Below are 20,000 nucleotides of genomic sequence, written 5' to 3' on the forward strand. Positions count from 1 at the left end.
TCTCCCCCATTTTATGGTTTTCATAATATAGCTTTTAAATTGAATATCTAACTGAACCTTAATTTAAATTTCCTCAAGTGAAAGTTATTAAATGTTTTTTCATATGAAAATATTTTTCAATGTAAAATAAAACTGATTTGGTATTGCCCTAATTAGACATTTATTTAAGGATATAGAGCTAAGTTTTGCATTCCATATAAAATCGATAAATGTATATCAGTTCCAGTTCAGTTCAAGTTCTAGTTTAGTTCTAGTTCAGTTCTAGTTCTAGTTCAGTTCTAGTTCAGTTCTAGTTCAGTTCTAGTTCAGTTCTAGTTCAGTTCTAGTTCTAGTTCAGTTCTAGTTCAGTTCAGTTCTAGTTCAGTTCTAGTTCAGTTCTAGTTCAGTTCTAGTCAGTTCTAGTTTCAGTTCTGTCAGTTCTAGTTCAGTTCTAGTTCAGTTCTAGTTCAGTTCTAGTTCAGTTCTAGTTCAGTTCTAGTTCAGTTCTAGTTCAGTTCTAGTTCAGTTCTAGTTCAGTTCTAGTTCAGTTCTAGTTCAGTTCTAGTTCAGTTCAGTTCTAGTTCAGTTCTAGTTCAGTTCTAGTTCAGTTCTAGTTCAGTTCTAGTTCAGTTCTAGTTCAGTTCTAGTTCAGTTCTAGTTCAGTTCTCTGTTCAGTTCTAGTTCAGTTCTAGTTCAGTTTAGTTCAGTTCTAGTTCAGTTCTAGTTCAGTTTAGTTCAGTTTTCAGTTTAGTTCAGTTCTAGTTCAGTTCTAGTTCAGTTCTAGTTCAGTTCTAGTTCAGTTCTAGTTCAGTTCTAGTTCAGTTCTAGTTCAGTTCTAGTTCAGTTCTAGTTCAGTTCTAGTTCAGTTCTAGTTCCGTTCTAGTTCAGTTCTAGTTCAGTTCTAGTTCAGTTCTAGTTCAGTTCTAGTTCAGTTCTAGTTCAGTTCTAGTTCAATTCTAGTTCAGTTCTAATTCAGTTCTAGTTCAGTTCTAGTTCAGTTCTAGTTCAGTTCTAGTTCAGTTCTAGTTCAGTTCTAGTTCAGTTCTAGTTCAGTTCTAGTTCAGTTCTAGTTCAGTTCTAGTTCAGTTCTAGTTCAGTTCTAGTTCAATTCTAGTTCAGTTCTAATTCAGTTCTAGTTCAGTTCTAGTTCAGTTCTAGTTCAGTTCTAGTTCAGTTCTAGTTCAGTTCTAGTTCAGTTCTAGTTCAGTTCTAGTTCAGTTCTAGTTCAGTTCTAGTTCAGTTCTAGTTCAGTTCTAGTTCAGTTCTAGTTCAGTTCTAGTTCAGTTCTAGTTCAGTTCTAGTTCAGTTCTAGTTCAGTTCTAGTTCAGTTCTAGTTCAGTTCTAGTTCAGTTCTAGTTCAGTTCTAGTTCAGTTCTAGTTCAGTTCTAGTTCAGTTCTAGTTCAGTTCTAGTTCAGTTCTAGTTCAGTTCTAGTTCAGTTCTAGTTCAGTTCTAGTTCAGTTCTAGTTCATTTCTAGTTCAGTTCTAGTTCAGTTCTATTTCAAAATCAATTTGGGAACGAGAAAATACATTTTTCAGAATTTTCTGCAATATTTATGATCTGAATCCAATTAAGCAATAAATATATTTTGCCTAATGCCAAAAAGAAATTTAATGAACTAATTGTCCAGGATGTTTCAATTTTTAACTCCCTACTAATATTTAACCAATTAAAAACTGTTTGCCTAAAAACATCTCTTAAAAAATACAGATTTTAACTGACAACTAATATCAATTTACCATTTAATTGAACTGAAACATAAAGCAAATAAAAACTATAAAATGTGAATTTTAGTATAAAGCCAATGACTGGTAGATACCAAATACAACATCTCTTATACTAAAATCTCCAAAAATGTATTTTTAAGTCTGAATTTGAGGGTGTTGTTTTGTGAATGCTCAACGTAGACATAAACTAAACACAAAACGAATAAAAGTATTTACAGATATAAATGCAAGTGCATTGCAAAAAAGGGTGTAGGCAAAAAGTTCCAGTTAGTTTTTAACACGACAAACTTGCAAATGACAAAGTGTCATGTGACAAACTAGTTCAATTTGAATTTATGTTGACATACCTGTAGACCTTCCTTAGGGAATATAGTGAATGTGATGGTTCATGTGTTAGCATTTCGTATCCTTTTTAAGGTGTGTCCATCCTTTTTGTTTATATGCAAATAAATGTGGAATACTATCTTGTTATTATTGTTGGTCTTGTTGGTAAGTGTCACATGAAAATAAATGTGAAATATATTCACATTTCTACAAAACACATACAACACGTACTCATTCGTTTGTATGTTGCAGCAAACTCATACACGTCCACACAAAATGATGCATATAACAACAGATACAAATCTATGTGTATCTTTAGGCGGTTGAAATTTCTTTTTTATTTTGTATTTTTTTTTTCCAAATACCCCCGACAAAACCTCCGGATACATGTTTTTCATTTTGTAAAGGGGTTTATAGTTTTTTCATTACATTTCACTTCTACCCAGTTAACACATGTGCACAAAAAAATAGGTGCGAATTTTGATTGTTATTTGAAAAAGTTTTTATAAGGATTATACCTTATATTTTTCTCAATTTTTTTTTTTTTTGCACAACCCAAAAAAATTTATATTTTTAATGTTAAATCAACAGTTCTAGTACTTCAAAATTAAAAATGTCAGCTCAACTAGTTTTCTAGTCTCAAGTGTATTCAATATAAGCTGTGCATATTTTTGGGTGGAGAATTATCTAGGGGGGTTTGTATTTTGGTTACTGATATTTTTTGTTTTAACTGTATTTATACCAAATATATCTCCATTTTAATACATGTCGAAAATACTTTTATACGATATGTAGAAAAAAACGTACATTCATATAGATATGTATGTATGTGTGTACAGATTTGAGTATGTTTGCAACAGCATACATATTTTTGTTGAATTTTCAAAATTTCCAGTCATTTGAAATGTTTAATATTTTTTTTATTTTATTTTTACTCGTTTCTATTTCTGTTGATATTTATTTTAGTGCAGCATATTTTTAGTACGAGTAATTTAAAAACAAGAACATTTTTACCACAAAATGTATTTTATTTTTGTTTTTTTCCTCTTTTCCTTACCAAAAATATTGAATTCTTTTTCATTTTGTTACAAATTCCCAGATGGAATTATTTCTTTTTTTCAGTTTGTTTGTTGTTGTGTGTGTTATTTGAATTCTTATTCAAACAAATTTATTTAACGAGTGAAAAACTCTCCAGAGATAAATCAGATTTTTTTGTAATTTACGTAATGAAAACAATATTAGTTATAATCAAATATAATAATCTTGTGGACCATGATGATTAGAATTGTTTGTATGTGCCTGCAATTTGAATTTTTTGAATATGTTTATAATTCAAGAGAATATACGAATTTATATACAATTAAGGTTTCTAGGGATTTGATTTTTTTTGGATATTTGAAATAAATTTATTAAAAATATCTATTTGAGCAGTTTTTATGTTATTAGATTTTAGGATAAACAGAAATAGGCAAATAGGAAATTTTTAATATTTTTAATTTAGTATACGGTGGGACGATTGGAAATGTATGAAAACTCAAAATGTTTGAATAACGTAAGTCGCACATAATTTGGATAATCCTGTGGTTTCCTGTGAACAAAGTCCTTAGGGGTATAGCTCGGAGTAACACTAAAGACTGGTCTCCACTATACACATAAGTCCTAAGTTTGAACTATTAATAGTCCCTCTTATAGCAAGGTCTATAGTAATGATTATAGACTGGTCTATAGTCAAGACTATAGACAGATCTATAATCAAGACTATAGACTGATCTATAGTCAATACTATAAACAGATCTACAGTCAAGACTATCGATTGGTCTATAGTCAAAACTATAGTCAAGACTATAGACTGGTCTATAGTCAAGACTATAGACTGGTCTATAGTCAAGACTATAGACTGGTCTATAGTCAAGACTATAGACTGGTCTATAGTCAAGACTATAGACTGGTCTATAGTCAAGACTAGTTAAGACTATAGACAAGTCGATAACCAAGACTCTAGACTGGTCTATAGTCAAGACTATAGACTGGTAATAGTCAAGACTATAGACTGGTCAATAGGCTGGTCTATAGTCAACACCATAGACTGGTCAATAGTCAAGACTATAGACTGGTCTATAGTCAAGACTACAGACTATAGACTATAGTCAAGACTATAGACTGGTCTATAGTCAAGACTGTAGACTGATCTACAATCTGGATTCTAGACAGGTCTATAGTCAGAACTATAGAACTATAGTTAAGACTATAGACAAGTCGATAACCAGGACTCTAGACAGGTCTATAGTCAGAACTATAGACTGTTATATAGTCCAGAATATAGTCTGTTCTATAGTCCAGACTATAGACTGCTCTATAGTCCAGACTATAGACTGGTCTTTAGTCAAAAGTATAGCCTGGTCTATAATCAAAACTATAATCTGTCAAGTCTATAAACTGGTCTATTGTCAAGTCTGGAGACTGCTCTATAGTCAAGACTATAGACTGGTCTGTAGTCAAGACTATAGACTGGTCTATAGTCAAGACTATAGACAGATCTATAGTCAACACAATAGACTGATCTATAGTCAAGACTATAGACAGATCTATAGTCAAGACTATCGACTGGTCTATAGTCAAAACTATAGTCAAGAATATAGATTGGTCTATAGTCAAGACTATAGACTGGTCTATAGTCAAGACTATAGACTGGTCTATAGTCAAGACTATAGACTGGTCTATAGTCAAGACTATAGACTGGTCTATAGTCAAGACTATAGACTGGTCTATAGTCAAGACTATAGACTGGTCTATAGTCAAGACTATAGACTGGTCTATAGTCAAGACTATAAACTGGTCTATAGTCAAGATACTATAGTATAGACAGATCTACAGTCAAGACTATCGACTGGTCTATAGTCAAAACTATAGTCAAAACTATAGTCAAGACTATAGACTGGTCTATAGTCAAGACTATAGACTGGTCTATAGTCAAGACTATAGACTGGTCTATAGTCAAGACTGGTAATAGTCAAGACTATAGACTGGTAATAGTCAAGACTATAGACTGGTCTATAGTCAAGACTATAGACTGGTCTATAGTCAAGACTGGTAATAGTCAAGACTATAGACTGGTCAATAGGCAAGACTATAGACTGGTCTATAGTCAAGACTATAGACTGGTCAATAGTCAAGACTATAGACTGGTCAATAGTCAAGACTATAGACTGGTCTATAGTCAAGACTATAGACTGGTCTGTAGTCAAGACTATAGACTGGTTTATTGTCAAAACTATAGAATGGTCTATACTCAAGACTGTAGACTGATCTACAATCTGGACTCTAGACAGGTCTATAGTCAGAACTATAGAACTATAGTTAAGACTATAGACAAGTCGATAACCAAGACTCTAGACAGGTCTATAGTCAGAACTATAGACTGTTATATAGTCCAGAATATAGTCTGTTCTATATTCCAGACTATAGACTGCTCTATAGTCCAGACTATAGACTGCTCTATAGTCCAGACAATAGACTGGTCTATAGTCAAAACTATAGACTGGTCTATAATCAAAACTATAATCTGGTCTATAGTCTAGTCTATAAACTGCTCTATTGTCAAGTCTGGAGACTGCTCTATAGCCAAGACTATATACTGGCCTATAGTCAAGACTACAGACTGGTCTAAAGCCAAGACTATAGACTGGTCTATAGTCAAGACTATAAAATGTTCTATACTGAAGACTATACTAAAGACTATAGACTAGTCTATACTCAAGACTATAGGCCTATCTATAGTCCAGACTATAGACAGATCTATAGACTGGTCTATAGTACAGACTATAGACGATACTATAAACCGATCTATAGGCCAGACTATAAAATGATCTATATTCCAGACTATAAAATGATCTGTATTCCAGACTATACATTGATCTATAGTCCAGACTATAGACTGATCTATAATCCAGACTATAGTCTGATCTATAGTCCAGACTATAGGCCTATCTGTAGTCCAGGCTATAGACTGATCTATAGTCCAGACTATAGACTGATCTATAGTCCAAACTATAAACAGATCTGTAGTCCAGACTACAGGCTGACCCATAGACCAGACTATAGACAGATCTGTAGGCCAGACTATAGACTGATCAATAGTCCAGACTATAGACTGACTATAGTCCAGACTATAGACTGATCTATAATCCAGAGTATAAACTGATATACAGTCCAGACTATAAACATATCTATAGGCTAGGCAATAAACTGATGTATAGTTCAGACTTTAGACTGATCTATAGTTTTAACTATAAGCCATCTATAACCCATACTAATAGGTCTGTATAGGTTATAGGCTAGACTACAGAGATTGGAATATCTTTAGCATTTTTACAGCTGCACGGTATTTTCAAATAAAACTTTTCGTGTGAGTTTCGTTTTAATTTTTATTTGTTTTTATTTTAATAACACCAAAATCTAGTTATATCATTTGTTCTAGTATTAGTTTTATTATACAGGTTTTAAATTATCCTTTGGCATATGTGGCATTAAAATAATTAAAAAAAATACTACACAGTTCTTAAGTTTAATATGTGAACTTTTTGAAATACGTTAACAAATACTTGAAATTTCGAAGGTGGCTCAAGAAGTATAAGGCTAATGGAATTTATAAGGATCCAATGTTTGGAATGTTGAAAATTGCAGGTCTAAAAACTGCAGGGGTTTGCATATATGTTTACAAATATTTTAGCAATATTTCAGTATTAATTTCAATTTCCAACCTTTTTATCATCAATATTCAATTTTAATTTTGTATTTACTTTTTTCCATTACTCTTTCTATTTTTTTTAATTCAATTTGAATGTAAATTGGTTTTAATTTTTGGCTCTTTGTTAACGGAAATTAATATTGATCTTTTATTATGAACTTTATACGCTTCATATAATGAGTTTGTATACTTGTAGTTGTTGTTGGTTTAAGTAAACTATTAAAATTATGTACTTTTTGGAATTTTTAATTAAGTGCTGGAATTCATGGTTCGAAGAGTGTAAATAAATTAATTGTGGGTTTAAATTTTTCTTAAATAAGAGATTTAGTTAGGCGACAATGAAAGGAATTTATAATATAATTTGGATAGTGCATATTACAAATTTAACAGTGATGTAATTTTTTTTCCACCTGTCTTAGGGTTCAGCCTTAGTATTAGAAAAAAATAAGAATTTTTGTTATATTTTTTTTTTTTTTTTTGAGTATTATAACTCATTAAAAAGTGTATTGAAATTGTAAAGTAAACGCTGATTCGTTATTACAGCACACATTACTTCAATGAAAGGGTTGTTGTAAAAAAGGTTTATAACCCTCTATTATCTGTCTATACTTTATGAAAAAATAAAACTTAACCATTTAATTACTTTAAAAGTAAACAGCATTAAAATATTGAAAACGTTGTTTACTACTAAATCGGTAGTTGTAATATAAATAGTATTCCCTTTAAACACTTTTAATACGTTTATTAAAAGTTCTTAAGGCTTCCAACTAATTAGTATGGTAGGTCTTAAAGTTGTCAGTATTTTCCATGTTCTAATTAAGTTTGTTTTTAACTTTTATTTTCTCATTTTTTTCTTCTTTCTATTAACACTAAACATATACATACTTAAATTCACATACATATTAGAATTGTATTGGTATATGAATGTACATTAGGGTGATGTTTGTACGGCTTTCGGTGCTTAATTAAACATTATCCTCTGAGCTATATAAGAAGAAAAACCATTTTCGTTATGTACAATCTGTGTCGTAGTGTTGTATGTTGTAATTTGTACACCCTACACCATCTCTAGTCTGCCGGGTCTATAAACTGGAGATGATCAAATATATCATCGGCCTTTCCTTGGAATGATTTGATATGGGGTCTAATCAGAGTATCATATAATCTGGAACTACGGGTGGCTAGTTGCCCTCAGGACTTGTCCTGGCTGGTCAGTTGATTGAGGTTCCTTCGGGATCCACGAAGTGGCCTTCGCATGAAGAGAATGTTGGTTTAAGGACTGATATATCCAAATGCCATGTATGTTCATTCTCTCTGAATGCAATCTTGCATGACATCATAAGGGTGGTCACCTTCCGGTATACCGGAAGATTGATTTCACCTGATGTTGGGGTAGTCGCCCCTTCTATTGACTTAAGACCAGTGATTGCTTTTTCCTTGTCGAGGTTTGCATTGGGATTGATCCCATGCTGCCTGTCATTCCGCAACGGAGCTATTATAGCAAAGTGCTTGTACATGGACCGGCTCAGCCATGTACAAAAATTGCCACCTGAGTTTTTTATAGAAGGATTCAGGGGCGCGTGGTGGACCGTCTCTAGTCTACCCAGTGGATGAAAAAGACCACCATTAAATAAAGCCGTCAAGGCAGGTGTTATCGTTAAGCACTCGACATTCATGTTTGTATGTCCGTCTGTAAGTTCATATAAACCTTGTGCGAATGCCTGTTGACTTCGCTATGCCCGTCTGTGCATCCGTCTGTACGTCCATGTAAACATTGTGCGCACGCTACAGATCAGTATTTTCAGCATAGGATGGAATTTGTTACATACTCTTTTTTTGAAAAAGCCTAAGGATGAAGCCTTTCGAAAATGGCTAAAATCGGTCCATTATTTCACCTAGCACCCATACAACCCACCGAATAGGGCTTTTGTTCCAGTATCTCTACAAAATTTGGCAAAACTTAGTTTTATAAAAGTCTAAGTGATACTGTCGATTTTCATAAATAAAGGGCCTCATTGAGCATAGCCCCCTTCTAAAGTCCCCTTCAAAAAATGAGTTAAAGGTAAAAACTCACCTATAAAGGCTAATATCACGATCAAATTCTGCATACAACTTTATTGTAGATTTTAGATTGAAAATAAATTTTATCTCCTTATCAATAGCGCAGCCCTAGTAAGCTTAAATGTTGACTGTTGATTTCAAACAACACAAATATAAAATTTTTTCTTTTCATCCTTAAAATATACTTTGAACTTTCCCTACGTTAACCCAACACAAACACACTACACTTTCTATATAATATGTATTGTACTGTTTTATTCGATACAATTTTCTTTGAGAATCGTCTAGCCACTATTCGTTTAAAAAGTGTTGGTGTTTTTTATGTTTGTAAGTATATGTATGTGAGCATGTTTTTGGCGTCATGAAACCGCTTTTTAAATGCATGCTATGACTTCATTATGTTTTCCTCTCTTTTAATTAAGACGCTCGTTTGTTGGTTAGTTCAAAAAAAAAAATATATAAAAAAAAAATATATGTGGAAAAAATAAGAAAAAATATACAAATAAATATTGTATATAAAACAGAAAAGAAGAAACAAAATTATAAAAACCGCTAAAACACAAAAACATACACACACACATACACTTGCATACAAACATATTTAGACAACCGACAGCTAACGTAGCCATAGAAACTTCTGTTTATAAAAGAAAAATTAGAAAAATAGTGGGAAGCTGTGGCTATAGTGGGTGGGGGGTGGGGAGTAGTTAGTTTGGAAAACCCTCTAAAACTTGTTTTAATATAAGTACAACTACAACAATTACCTAAACTTTGAGCAGCCAGAAACAAAACAAAAAAAAAATACATACATTCTCAGAAGAGTAACTGCTCGTACATTCTACACGTATGTACAATTTTCCACAAATGGCGTAAACAACGTCATTGTTGTTACTGTTTCTCTTTAATGTACACATTTGTTGTTGTTTTAAGTGTGGACTGTAATGACTTGTGGGCACTTGTCCAAAAATAAATATGTATGTGTGAGTGTGTATGTTTGCTACACAAAACCAAACAAACTAATAAAATACAGTGGGTTTTAAAGCTTAAATAAAACCAACAATATTTGCATAAATTTTTCTTTTCTTGTGTATTAGAAAATTTGGCACCTAAAACTAGAATATAGTTTGCTATTTAGCATTAACAAATACATTAAGGCCACCATGCCAGTTTTTCATGTTTTTGGAATTTAAACAAATTATAAAATCTTCATGTTTTTTAAGGATTAAGACATCCTTTATAAATGTCAGACATTTTTATGGACTTTAGTACAATTGTTTTCAACGGCTTCGTTGTAATTTTCATTATTTTTGTTTGCTTGACTGTCTGTCTGTCGTTTCAGTTTTTTGTGTGCTTATTTTCCACTATTCAAACAGAAGGCAAATAAACATGCTTGCTTGTCGTATTATAACTTTGTCTGTTTAATTTTTATCTTTAGCTGTATGAAATTGAGGATTGTATATTTGTTTTGTTTTCTGCTTTTCCCAACCAACATACTAACCAAACAAACAGCCAACAAACACTTCATCATGATAGTTAAACATAACAATAAATGACCTTAAATTACTATTTATCCAAGAGAATTTAACTCATAGTCTAAGTTGTTTGAATAGGGAGAGAAAAACTTACTCCATAATTCAGTTCCCAGTTACAAAAATTACTTGACGGCTTAAAAGGTTGATCGCCACCACAATAAGCACTCTATATATATATATTGATCTGCAAATATTGATTTAATGCCACGCCCTCTTTTTCCTCCAGAAAAATTTTATTTTAAAACTTATTCAAATAATCTGTACTGTATGTGTCATTATATACATTGTTATTCTAGTGGTATTGACACATACACAAACCAAAAGAGATTAAACAGATATTGTGACTGACAGACAACAAGCCAGACAAATACTCTCAGACATGTTTAAAAGACAGATAGAAAGAAAGTCGTCTATATTATTGTAATTGTAATTGCAATTATCATTATCGTTTCATTTCATTTCACTTCGTTTACGTTTGAGTGTTTAATGGATAAGGGGAAACTATAATAATGTTATAAACAAATACATATACAAACACAAAACAAACAAAAAAAACTTTAATGATTTTGTTGCCAGTGGTTTAATAAGGATTCAAGTAGTCCATTTGGATAAAATTTCCGCAAATGTCTAAGCACTTGACTTGAATGTACATATTTCTAGGTTTAATAAGGATTCAAACAGTCCATTTGGATAAAATTTCCCCAAATGTCCTAGTAAAGAAAGCCAGAAAGCCAAACGTAAGTGTCCTCAAGTTACTTAGGTGTCCCTAAGTAATCTACTAAGTATACACTTTAAATTTCCGAATTTCATAAGTTTACGAAAGCTACACCGAACTGCCGGGTTGTTATAATTCCGTTGCTCCTTGTTACGTACATGTGTAAGTTACTTAAATATTTGTTTATTATTTAGTTTATAGTACAAATATAAACAAATAACCCATTAAATAACATTAAAAGTTATTTATAAACATTTTAATAGTTATTAGCAAATAAATATAGAAAAACCCTTATAGTTATTATGAACCCAATATTGCAAACTGATGAAGGTTAATAAAGTGGTACTTCGTTGAGTAGAATAAATAACCAAATCTTTGGTAAGTTATTTTGGGGATTATGTGTATAATTAAGTTGGTTATTTGGTTTTGTAATTATTTCGTATTTTTGGTCTGAAAAGATAATAACTTTTTTCACCCTTAACATTATGATTTATTCGAAAGTAATAATATTTAGTTGGGCTGTTTTGTTACCTCAACATGCCTGTAGTGTTACAAGAGGACCTGCATCGCTTTCGATTAAGCGAAATCAGTACTTGTAAACACACTACAAATAAGAAATTGAAATCAAGTATGAATTGTGCTTAAATCAAGCCCATTTTGGGATTAATTCAACATTTTAAATTCTTAAATCAACCTTGTTCTGATCTCAAATCAAGTATGTATATGAGATTGAATCGAACCAAAAATTCTCATATTAAGTACCTTGTAAGGTCACCTTGACTTAAAAAAGGCTTAAATTAGATTTTTCATACTTAACGCACCAATACTTGAATCAAGTATTTTGTACTTGATTTAAGAAAAAATGTACTTACCGTACTTCTGAAACTGCTCCGGATTTATTTGAGTATGGATTACACAATTTTATTTGTTTGTAGTTTATTAACTAATCTATTGTGAAGTCAGTGGACTAAAGTATTGATTAGTCTATGACCTAGTTCATTGACTAGTCTATCGACTTGTCTATTGAATAGTTTATTGACTATTCTGATGAATAGTCTGTGACTAGAATGTATACTATTTACTAATCTATCGACTAATCTATTGAATAGTCTATGGACAAGTCCATTAAATAGTCTATGGCCTAGTCCCATTAACCAGTCTATATCATAGTCCATTGACTAGTCTATGGCCTAGTCCATTAACCAGTCTATGTACTAGTCCACTGACAATTCTTTGGCCTAGTCCATTAACCAGTCTATGTCCTAGTCCATTAACCAGTCCATATCACAGTCCATTAGCTAGTCTATGGCTTAGTCCATTAACCAGTCTATGTCCTAGTCCACTGACAAGTCTATGGCCTAGTCCATTAACCAGTCTATGTCCTAGTCCATTAACCAGTCTATATCACAGTCCATTGACTAGTCTATGGCCTAGTCCACTAACTAGACAATGGCCTAGTCCATTAACCATTCTATGTCACAGTCCATTGACTTGTCTATGGCCTAGACCATTAACCAGTCTATGTCCTAGGCCATTGGCCAGTCTATAGCACAGTCCAGTTAGCTAATCAATGAACAAGTTATGGTCTAGTTTAGTCTATGACACTTGTGAACTATTTTAATGTTCATTGCCTATTGTCTGTGAACTCGTCTATTGACTAATATACGAGTAAGCCTATTGACTAGTCTTTGGCTCAATGTGTATTGCCTAGCCTATAGTGTACTGACGTTTTTGCCCTTAAAAGACCTTTAAAGCTTTATGAAGCAAAATCTGATAAAAAAAAAACGTTCAGTTTACCAGTTAAATTAAATCAAGTGTATTTTCAAAATTTTTCACAATAACCCAAAGGTCCTTAAAGTTTGCACGAAAATTATGCAATTCCATCCCCCGGTTTTGTACTTTATTTCGGATTTCACTTTCGCATGAATTACTCGTGGAAACCAAGCACGATTAATGATTCCCTCTAGCATTGTTTATTATTAAAAATAGTTTCTCCACTCCCTATATAAATCAATTCCGAAAAAAGAAAGAAAATATAACAATAATTCAAAAATATGGCAGTTGGACAAAGCAAATATTAATGTTCAATGAACTTGCACTTACAACACGTGTGTGCGACTTCCAACTTAAAATCATGACGTACGTAATCAAACAATACTAACGAGGCGCAGTTAAGCGAACATAATAAAAAGAAAAAATACGAAATGCCAGGGAAAAAAATATTATTTTCCTCAATTTTCGATATGACCCAATTACCACAGGATATCAAACAGAAAATAAAAGAAAAAAAATAAATCCAAAAACTGTAATAAAAATTGCTGACTATGTTCGAAAAAAAAAAACACAAAGTGTTGTTATGTGTGATGCAACCATATGAGGCACAGTGCAACTTAATACACCTGCCTGTGATTATATTAAATGTATGTGTAGCAAAAATAAATGCTTGAAAGGAAATTTTTTTCACTCTTTCGCTTACCTTGCGGAAATAATAAAAAAGTCATTGTTGGTTGCTGTGGCAAGTATATAGGAAGTTTACAGGCTCTCATCTATCAGACACACTCACACACACACACATACACTACAAGCAGCCATCACTCTATCGTATGTAGTTTTAATATTAAATTCAATATTCTTTTCCACTCAACTGTAAATTCTTCCATTTAACACACGCAAAGTTAAAGACTTCATTTACTATCAACAAGTATTCTGCACGTACGTATACATGCAACTATTTTCAATATTATTACGCTGGTAAAGATGTTAAGTTTTTGATACTTTTGACTGTTTTAAATTCATGCAACATATAATCGTGTGTACGATGTAAATTTTTATGATTGAAGTGAAAAAGTTTTTACTAGTTCTCACACACGGCTAATTGATGAATTTGACATGGTGGTAATGAAAATTGAAATTAATTTTATGTTATGTACATAATATGAAAAACGATACGTTTAGTTCTGCAACGAGATTAGGAGTAAACGATTTGAGTAATACCTATTCAAACTTTATTTAAGTACGGATCCGTTTGAGTATATAGATCATATTCCCTGATCAAGAAGTTAGAAATTTATAGCTGAAACAATTCACTGACTTGCCGGGGAGTAACTCATTGTTGCCAATTTGACGTTTTTCCCGTAAAACTGACGTCTTTGAAATGGCAATTGCGGGAAAAAAATGCGTAATCTTTAGTCTAGTGTATAGTCTTGCCTATAGTCCTAGTCGATAGATAGTTAGTCTATAGTCTAGTCTAGTAGTCTAGTCTAGTATAGTCTAGTCTATAGTCTAGTCTATAGTCTAGTCTATAGTCTAGTCTATAGTCTAGTCTATAGTCTAGTCTATAGTCTAGTCTATAGTCTGTCTATATAGTCTATAGTCTAGTCTATAGTCTAGTCTATAGTCTAGTCTATAGTCTAGTCTATAGTCTAGTCTATAGTCTAGTCTATAGTCTAGTCTATAGTCTAGTCTATAGTCTAGTCTATAGTCTAGTCTATAGTCTAGTCTATAGTCTAGTCTATAGTCTAGTCTATAGTCTAGTCTATAGTCTAGTCTATAGTCTAGTCTATAGTCTAGTCTATAGTCTAGTCTATAGTCTAGTCTATAGTCTAGTCTATAGTCTAGTCTATAGTCTAGTCTATAGTCTAGTCTATAGTCTAGTCTATAGTCTAGTCTATAGTCTAGTCTATAGTCTAGTCTATAGTCTAGTCTATAGTCTAGTCTATAGTCTAGTCTATAGTCTAGTCTATAGTCTAGTCTATAGTCTAGTCTAGTCTATAGTCTAGTCTATAGTCTAGTCTATAGTCTAGTCTATAGTCTAGTCTATAGTCTAGTCTATAGTCTAGTCTATAGTCTAGTCTATAGTCTAGTCTATAGTCTAGTCTATAGTCTAGTCTATAGTCTAGTCTATAGTCTAGTCTATAGTCTAGTCTATAGTCTAGTCTATAGTCTAGTCTATAATCTAGTCTAGTCTAGACTATAATGTGGTCTTTAGTCTATTTTATAGTCTAGTGTATGGTCCAGTCTATAGTATAATCTATAGTCTGGACTACTTTCAGTAGCCTATTCAATAGTCGAAATTCAATAAGGGGATTCATGAAGTACGTGGGCAAACTTGCACATTTGTATTATTTAGAAGAGAAAATTTATTTTAAAATGATCAGTTCAAATAGGCGATCAAATGTATCAGTGTTGCGGAAGTAAAATTCCATACAATTTGTGAAAAATATAATGAAAAGTCCAAAATGGAAAGATTGCACAATTTGAACGTTTATACAAAAAACCCTTAATAATCCTAATTTAAAAAAAAAAGTTATTAAAATGTTGTATTTTTTGGGCTTTTGCAAAAACCTAAATCTGACGGTTTCTGGCGATATTTTTGACATAGTTTAACGGGAAATGTTGGAAAAACATTGGCAACACTGGAGTTACTATAACTTTGCTCCCTTGTTATTTGTTATTCAATCTAGCCCTTTAATATAAATGAAATTTCCTATAAACGAGTCATGAAAAATAAACCAATTTTATACACAATATCAAATGAATCTCCTGAAAATCATTGTTTAACTTCCTTTGTCGCCAATACAATGTTTACTTCTGCTTTTAAATAAATATTAAGGGTAAATTAAACCAACAGACAGAGCGAACAACGAAAAAAGGAAATTCAATAAACTGCCGACAATAATAAGAACAAATATAAAAAATCCTCTTTAAAAAGGACATCTAAAAACGATTATCATAACATCTCTATACAATATTTTAGCCTATTCAGACACAAAACACCAAACGCTAATAGATAGAATTCTATATAAATTTTTAGTTTTTTCCGCTCTCTCTCTGTATTATTCCAGTATTATCTGGCCTAAAGTTTAGTTGAAGAATACAAAAACAAACTACTAAATAGATAGATACATTCACTTGTATACTATATTCCAAATTTTCATACAAACTTATGTTTATAGTGGCCCATAGTCGGCATAGGAGTTTTCCGTCAATTGCATTTATTTGAAAAAGCATCGAGCAAGAGCAACAAACACGCACATACGAGCAAAAATTCAACCAAAATCCCAAACCCCTTAACGGCATTCGCCTCTGAAAGGCGGAAAGTACCAAGAGGGAGAAAACAGCAATAAAACAAGAATACTGAATGAATAAGTTAAAGCAGCCTGCAACTAAGAGGTTCTATTTTTTTCAATTTTTTTAAATATTTTTTGCACTTTGTAGTTTTTGGCTTTTGTTTAAATTGATTGCCAAGCCATAGAGGAGATGGAGAAGGAGAAAAGCAAAAATTCTGTGTTTAACAATCACAGACATCCACCGACTCAATGACTCAACAATGTGCATACAAAAGAAGAAAATTGAACAAAGCATTTTTATATGTATGTAGGCAGCATCAGTGGCACTGATCCTAGTGGCAATAAACATACATACTTGCTGCAAACAAACCAAAAAAAGAAAAAACTTTTACATACTACTGCGTTGCGGCGCTGCAACTTTAACGATGACATTTTAATAGGAAGTAAAAATTATAGATCACAATGTTGGCCAAATATACATGAGTGTATTTGTATTGTTTGGTATTCATATACTCACTTACTCGTTAATATGTATGTGTGCGTCGTGTTGGCTGTGCGGTAGGTGGAGTTGAAGAAAAAAAAAAAAACATTTTTGAATTTTTACTTGTCTTATCTAAGGCAGTGGCAGCCACACTTTAACAAACTTCATAACGAAAAAAAAACTGCCATACAGGACTGGATACTAGAGATCATTCGAACATAAAATGTAATTTTATAGTAGTAATGAAAGATCGGCCTTAAGGGCATAATCTATGCCTCGCCGAAAATTGACTTTGAGTCCAATGAGCTGTACATGAACACTAACAATGCCTACACATCAACTCTTGTCAGTTAAAATCTAAAAAGCCTGAAAGAGATGCACCCTGGTGGAACAATCAGCTAGAAAATCTCAAGACAAAGACAAGAGGATTGTTCAATAGAGCCAAACAAACATGTGACTGGACCACCTCCAAATTGGCACTCACTGATTACAACAAGGCTACACCATTGTGAATAGATTCACCATATTCCTAATGCTACATAAAGCTCTATCACGCGATCACCCAAATGGTCTTTTTAAGCTAAAGCGTGCAAACGGTACGTTGGAGGATACCAGCAATCTGCTTCTCGACAGCCACTTTAAGGATCAGGGCCAGAAAACACAGCTCCAACAACCTCATGGGTACCCTTTATGAATAATAGAGATAAGAGCCTGGCCGAAAGAATCTTTACGAAAAATTGGGCACAGGGTAGCGACATAATGGGTGACTGCTATACACCAAGTTACTAAACAGATCAAAAAGGCTCTGGGCTAAACAAATTGCCTTTTGTGCGTTCATTGACATACGGTTCTAAAGAAACTGGACACTAGAAATGCTGACATCTAGAGTCATTATATATATGTGAATGATCGAGGATTATATGGCCTATCAGAGGCTGTACTTTCTCCATTGCTGTTAGGGATGGTTGTCGATAGTCTTCTTGATATCCATGACAGGATTTGACGCTATAGAGATATCGGAGCGGATGCAATCTAATATCCAAACGGTGTCAAGATAAAGTGTAACCATCGACTCCTAAAAACCATTCTTATACCATTTACAGGACATAGATCTCAACGATTACGTTTTTCGAAGAACTATTTAACTTCTTTCCCTTAATAGGAATTCAAATATATTCCACTACTATAAACAAAGCCATCAGAGCATTATATGCATATCAAAGGCTGTTAGGTTGTACATGGGGTCTCAAGCCGAAAATGATTTTATTTACATTTGATACCATAATAAAGCCTATATTGACCTTAGCCTCTTTGGCTTCCTCTCAAGAAGTGGAAAAGGTCACAACTCGGACTTCTGCGAACAAGATTTATCGTCTCATTTGTGTTTCTATAACTAGAGCTATGAGAACTTGTCTCACGTACCATGCGATGAGCGCTCTATTGCATATAAAGCTTGCTAAAGAGTGCGATAGGAGAAGAACCAAGGAATTTAGAATATTTATGTATAGTATGTGATAGCCAAGCATTACTCAAGGCCTTATTGGCATTCAAAGATAGGGCGAGCGTTTGTAATGGACTGCCTGCTACACTGCTACACTTAATGAATTAGGTAAACTGACTTTATGTTGAATACCTGCCCATGAGGGTCACTCTGGCAATGAAAATGAAAACTGCCTGCAAAAAGGGGCGGTCGTCACCAATTAATTGGCCCTGAACCCATCTAGCATATGCCAAAGCCAAATATGACTCTTGGATGAAATCTGAGTTTGTTCGCCATTGTGAAGCTATACTAGGGCCCATACAGACAAAAACGTTACATAACTTTGTCGAAGGGAAAATCCCAAAAGCGGCTAGCGCTCAATAAAAGCGATCTCATAGCACTAACGAGATTACTTACTGGACATTGTGGTCTTAAATACCATTAGTTTACTCTAGGCAACGTACTAGAGGAAACATAAAAACATATTCTATGTTACTGCCAATTAGTAAGTTCCCGCAGAGCTAAGATCTTGGGTGCGGCCTTACTTACCCCAAAATACATCTTTAAACTCTCACCGAATATACGAAAATTCTCACTATAATATGAAAATTCTAAATCCCATACCTGGTTTCATATGCAAAGTTTGTGTAGAATTGTAAGGGCAGAGTGAGACGGACAGATCGACAGCAAGGCAAAGAACAAGAGCAATCCAACCAAATAAAACTGGTCAATGGGCCACATAAAAGCTCGTAAAGAAATATGAGCATACAAATTCCAACTTAACTCGCATATAAATTTTGTTCGTTTTTCATTTGAATTTTTTTTCTCTTTATTTTTGTAGTTGGCTATTGCTATATAGCTGCTGTCGATGTTCTAGTGTTTCTGAAGGCTCAGTTATCATAGTTGAAATGAATGTTTTGCCAGCATACACTTTGGCAACTAAAAAGGATTGTTGTGATGGTGGGTGGGTTAGTAAGGGCAAGTAGCAGAAGTAGTTTGGAGGCTCTCATAAAATGAATATTCATTTATGTTGCTTGTACGCACTTTTCATTCGATTGGCTTCCATTAATCCAAATTGGTGCTTGTCTACCATGTCGGCCAGGTTATAGTTAAACAAAATTTGAAATTTCCAAAAAAAAATGCAAAAAATATACCAAATTGTGTCTAAAGGGCGTTTAGAAGTATGTTGGAAATAGGTATATGAATAAATCCATTTAATAAAGTTCCTGGAAAATAGTTAAGTTAGACTTTAATTTTGATATTTTTAGCATATTTTTGTTTGGTTATGAAAACAGTTTTTCCCTTCTACCAAATATGTTATAAAGTTGATGGATTACTAATTGCATGTATGAGTCTGTATTGAGCTACTATGTTGTCATTACTATTTGCTTACCAAAATCACAAACTTTTATCATGGTGGAAGAATCAAATTTTAGCATTACAAAGAAAGTAGGAACCCCTGCCTTAATATCCTTAAAAGCCTTTAGCATAAAACCTTTTAAAATAGTTGTACATTGTGCAAAAATAACTTTCATTCCTTATAATCTCATTTTACTACTTACTCAAAATATGTACATTACATACTATCGTACTACGACTACGTACTACTACTTCAACATTCATAGATTCTTGTGGAAAACAATACACACAGACACTGCAACGACATCTGAAAAGCTAAAGTAGAAAAATGAAGAAAACAAAAAAAAACAACATCCAAAAGGAGCACTTGGTTGGTACCACAAAGCACATGTCAGCCATTCATAAAACAATATTTTACTTTGCAATGGCAGGCTCAAACGAATTCATATTATCTTTTCCACAGTAGTGTGTCCCAGAAAAATACTACATGCACTTAAGGTCAGATAAATAGGCGCAAGGATTATTT

General features: G+C 33.0%; 1 protein-coding gene across 2 annotated transcripts in view; it reads left to right on the top strand.

The window, feature by feature from the left end:
- LOC119604495 (protein-tyrosine sulfotransferase) overlaps window positions 1-20,000 on the top strand; it is a 69,018-nt gene that overhangs the window by 8,347 nt on the left and 40,671 nt on the right. The gene's annotated exons all lie outside the window — the stretch shown is intronic.

This window comes from Lucilia sericata, unplaced genomic scaffold (assembly GCF_015586225.1).
Source record: "Lucilia sericata isolate MDLA Ls3-8-SP2 unplaced genomic scaffold, ASM1558622v1 Contig000399F_arrow, whole genome shotgun sequence".
Lineage (NCBI taxonomy): Eukaryota > Metazoa > Arthropoda > Insecta > Diptera > Calliphoridae > Lucilia > Lucilia sericata.